Source organism: Schistocerca piceifrons, chromosome 1 (assembly GCF_021461385.2).
Source record: "Schistocerca piceifrons isolate TAMUIC-IGC-003096 chromosome 1, iqSchPice1.1, whole genome shotgun sequence".
Lineage (NCBI taxonomy): Eukaryota > Metazoa > Arthropoda > Insecta > Orthoptera > Acrididae > Schistocerca > Schistocerca piceifrons.
Genome location: NC_060138.1, coordinates 434,461,196 through 434,466,613, shown reverse-complemented (window position 1 = coordinate 434,466,613; position 5,418 = coordinate 434,461,196).

Genomic DNA, 5,418 nt, shown 5'->3' with positions numbered 1-5,418 from the left:
GGTATGTCTCTCAAAGCCAAACTGATCGTCATCTAACGTATCCCCATTTTTGAAACTTCCTGGCTGAGGAGGGGGCGTGAGTCGTGCTTGGATAGCTCAGATGGTAGAGCACTTGCCCGCGAAAGGCAAAGGTCCCGAGTTGAAGTCCAGCTGCGGCACACAGTTTTAATCTGCCAGATAGTTCCATATCAGCGCACACTCCGCTGCAGAGTGAAAATTTCATTCTAGGTCCATCCCCATTTTCAATTTCCTTGTCAACAGCTTTCAATGCATGGAGAGCATAATCTGATTATTCGATAGTTTTCACCTTGCTATCTTCGCAACAGCGTGTATGGTATCTTACAAAGATCCGAAGATAAGTCGCCGGTCTACAGACCGACGTGATTAGTCGTTTTGTTGCCACTTCCCGCAGTGACTTTAAAAATTCCGATGGAGTGTTGTCAATCCATTCTACTTTATTTGACCTCAACTGTTCCACAGTCCTCTTTCCTGTCCTATCAGGTCATCAGACCTTTCATAAAGGGCTCCAGCATACTATTTCTATCTATCCACTCTTTCATCTATGTCTAACAGCGCAGTTCCACCACACTCTTAATGTTAAACCCTTGCTTTTAATTTTATCAACGGTTGTACTGAGTTTCCTACTTGCTTTGTCAGTCCTTCCGAAGAGCAGTTTTTTTCTCCTTCACTTCCTTGTAATGTCTGTTCATTTTATGCGTAAGTTATTTATATAGCTGTAGTTCAGTCTTTCGCTGAACATTTTTGCACTTCCTCCTTTCGCCGATAAATTGAAGTATTTCTTCTGATACCCTAAGTTTCTTCTGAGTTACTTAAGATTGTCAGTCCCACACTTATGACTCCGGTTTTTTAAGGATGTCCATTCCTCTGCAACAGAGCTGCCTACAGTGATATTCCTTACTGCAGTATCCTCGTCCTTAGCGAACTTTTAGCGCGTCTCATCATTCCTCAGTACTTCAGTACCTCACTTAGTTCCATCTTGATTCTTTCGGACGATTTTCCTTAACTTCAGTCTGCTCATCATCGCTGAATTACGATTATATGTCCAATCCAGTATCTGGTTTTGAAATCTCTGTCTGACCGTGATAAAATTCTGCTGGAATTTTCCCCTGTCTCCGGGTATTTTCCAAGTATACGTCATCCTTTTGTGATTGCTGGACTGAGTGTTCACTATTACCATCTGAAATGTATTGCAGAGCTCTGTTAGTCTTCCTCCTCTTTCATTCTTACTTCCTAGTTCGCATTCTCTCGTAATCATTTCTTGTATTCCTTCCCCTACAACCCCGTTAAAGTCTCCCATAATTATAAAATTTTCTCTCCCTCTACAACCTAAATTACCCATTCAATATCTTCATATAATTTCCATATCTCTTTATCTTCTGCTTCGGACCTCGGCGTGTATATCTGAACTATCGTTGTCGGTTCTGGTTTTTCTGTCGAATATGATGAAGCAAAACCTATCAATGAACCGTTCACAGTGGGTTACTCTCTTCCTACTTTACTATTATTAAAGAATCCCACTCCCGTTGTACTATTTTCTGCTGCTGTAATTATTTCCCTATATTCCTCTCACGAGAAATCAGTGTCTTTCTTCCATTTCACTTCACTGACCCCCACTATATGTAAATTAAACCTCGGTATTGCCCTTTTGATATTTGCGAGCTTCCTTACCATTGGACTGCCAAGCCATGCTCCGAACCGTAAAATGTCATCCCATCGTTGGTTATTTCACAGTTTTCTGTTGGTCACCTCCTTCTTGGCTGTTCCCTCCAAGAAATTCGATTGGGGGACTGGTCCGGAAACTTTTAACAATGGAGAGACCATCACGACATTTTTCCAATAACATGACACGTCCTGTGGGCATACACTGATGGGCCAAAACATTACGACCACGTACTTAAAAGTGTGTTAGTCCACGTTTGGAACGCAATTCAGCAATGAATCTGCGTACCACGAATTCTACAAGTACTTGGTGGGTCTCCAGAACTTTGTGACACCAGATGTTTACGCACAGGACACAAAGTTCCAGTAATTTACGGTGGTTACTTTTTGGTGTGGAGTTTGCGGCCGATTGCGTCATCAGATTGAGATATGCCAATTTTATGGCCAAGACGTCAACGTGTGCTCACCATCATGCTCCTCAAACCATTGCAGCACAATTCTGGCCTTCTGATACACGGACATTTTTTTCTTCTGGAATGTGCCATCGCTGCTGAGGAAGACATCAAGCATAAGCGGTTACAGCTGGCCCGTGATAATATTCACGTAGTCCATAGCTGTTACGTTTCCTTCGATTACTGCCACAGGTTCCATGGAAACCTAGGTAAATGTTTCCCACAACATGCTACTGTTCCCACCGGCCTGCGTAAGCGGCGCTCAGCATGTTTCGTGCAGCAGTTCTCCTGGATGACGGCGTATCTGCACACGACCATTGAACTGGTTTAACAATGAACGGGATTCAACCGACCAGGCGACACGATTTCACTGACCTGCGGACCAATCACGATGATCCCGAGTTCACTGTAATCATAATTGACATGGTTGTTAGGTCGACATGGGAACGCGCAGGAGCCCCTTTGCTGCGGAACACCATGTTCAACACTGTGCACTAAACATTATGCTCCGGACCACTTGTGCCAGTTTCAGCACTTCATTCTGCCACAGATTGCCGAATATTCTGGTTTAGATAGCGGGCAAGCATCCGATCCCTATGTCTTGTGATGAGGTACGGACGTCCAGCTTCTTGTCCCCTACTCGTGGTTTCAGCATTCTGCAATCACTTTCCATAGATTATCACGAGAGTAGCACGCAAACAGCCGATCAGCTTCACCGTTTTCGAGATGCTCGCTCCCAGACATTGGGCCACAATAACCTGGCTTTTGTTGAAGTCCCTTAAGTCGGTTGATCTCCTCATTTACGCCATTTATCGTAGCTAGAATGTGTGGTGTCACCGCTAGACACCACACTTGCTAGGTGGTAGCTTAAATCGGCCGCGGTCCATTTAGTACATGTCGGACCCGCGTGTCGCCACTGTGTAATCGCAGACCTAGCGCCACCACCAAGGCAGGTCTCGTGATACGAGAGAGCACTCGCCCCAGTTGTACGAGAACCTAGCTACCGCCCAGTTGTACGAGAACCTAGCTACCGCCCAGTTGTACGCGAACCTAGCTATCGCCCAGTTGTACGCGAACCTAGCTACCGCCCAGTTGTACGAAGCCTTTCTCTCTCATTAGCCGAGAGACAGAATAGCCATCAGCTAAGTTAATGGCTACGAACTAGCAAGGAGCCATTTGTATCAGTGCCTATAGCTTACGAGTATTCAAGAGAGATGTATTCCACGAACTAAATAAAAGATAAGTACTAAGCATCTACATACTTTTCTTCTTATTCATTTATAAGTTCTCATGTTCCAGACTTCACGCCCGTCTGCTTTATGCCGTGCGTGCACTATCGGCTACAGCGTTAGTCTAGCATTCCTTTTCAGCAATCCACTTCACGGTGTCGGTCCAGCTACCGACACTACAGAATGATTCCCTATTGGTCTCTGCTCCGCTCATGTACTTCTCTTACCACATCAAGTGCCCTCAGCTCCACCAGGTGGCTTACACCTACGCGGTGGGCAGTCGTCGTAATGGTCTGGCTCATCAGTGTACATTATGTGTCTTTAACGCAGCGGTTTCCTTTGCCTTATGCAACCCCGATACCGTTGGTCAACGCTGATTCTTCCGTCTTTTACGTGCAGCTCCCCACCTCAAGAACGGAATGGTGTATTAAACCTCTTTCTGCTCCTCCGTCTTCTTTGACAACACCGTTGACAGGGCGAGAGTAACTACCTATGCCAGAAGTCTTCGGCCGCCATTGTTGACAATTTTTATTTAGAGTTTAAGCTGTGAGTGATTTCGAAACGCCCTACCGAATACTAATTAAAGATACTCTCCGTATATGACGTTGACCTGCTATTATTAGTACAGCATTATTAGAGCTAGGAATTTTCCACCAATAACAATTGAATAATTATGGTTTGTTTGAAAAGATACAACCAGACTCCGTCGTAACAGTGTCAAGCACACCATTTAGTCTAGTGCTCACTTCATTACTGTTAAAGATGTTTCCACCGTAGTTGGTTTCAATTGCATCAGTAACTGAACAAGAGCGCGTAACGCGTGCGTATTATTGAAACAGATGAAATAATATCGACACTTAGTCAATGTTAAACAATTACAACATTTTTCGTATGTTATCACCTGCTGTACCAGTTTCGTGTTCATATATTACAGCGCTTTCATAACTTATTCCCAGCCATCCCACCTTACACTAGCAGTGTTTTAATATGACACGATGCCTCTCGTTGCCCAGTGCGGATATTAACTGTATATATACAACTAGAGGTAGTTTTAACAGTTATGAATAAGGCGTAAAATTAAACCATGCACGTGTGATACCTTTAGATCAAAATTCTGTTATACCCGCTACGGTCGCAGGCTCGAATCCTGCCTCGGACATGGATGTGTGTGATGTCTTTAGATTAGTTAGGTTTAAATAGTTCTAAGTTCTAGGGGACTGATGACCTCAGAAGTTAAGTCCCATAGTACTCAGAGCCATTTCAACCATCTGTTTCTGTTCCATCATATATCAGAAAAATCCTCATAAAGAACACACACTCCATCATCGGTATCAGTATCGGAATTCTTATGGTTGTTTGTGTTTTTCATTTATGTTACGATTTTTTCGCTCCGAAGTTTACACAAGCCATGGTATATTTAGAACTTTCGTCCCGGTTGTCAAAGTTCACACTGAAATTTAAAAGAAGCACGGTATTCAATGTACTTATATGCCTAATCTAGCACTGAATCTTTTTTTGAGCTACCAGCCTAAGACCCTTTTCATGAAACATTCACATTTCACGCAAGGCTCACTCGTTCTCATACGAACTGATTATTAATTGTTGCACAACTTTGGACTGTTTATGTGGGCGTTTGCGATGTTACAGTAAAACTGCCAGATTTTATTGAAACGGAAGAGTTAAAGGTTGACTAATTTATAAGTTTTCATAAAACAAGTTCAGAGCTTATTACAAATATGTAGCTACCAAGCAGTAGTGCGCCGTGCGCCGTGCGCCGTGCGGACCTGACGAAACTTTAGAATACTTGTTGGTAGAAGTATTCATGTTTTAGTTAATGTCTATAGATTCATTAGCGTTGCCAATAAAGTCTTGAACATCCTGGTTACAAGACGTTGAGATCCTCACTTTCATTTCACGGAACACGAAATGGAGAAGCAAAAAGTCATTCCTTTTATCCTGCGCAAACGTGATGGGTGACATGCGTGTCCCAGCCTCATGAGGGATTTTATAGGCAACAGTTGTATCTAAGACTAACGTTCAAATGTTCAAATGTGTGT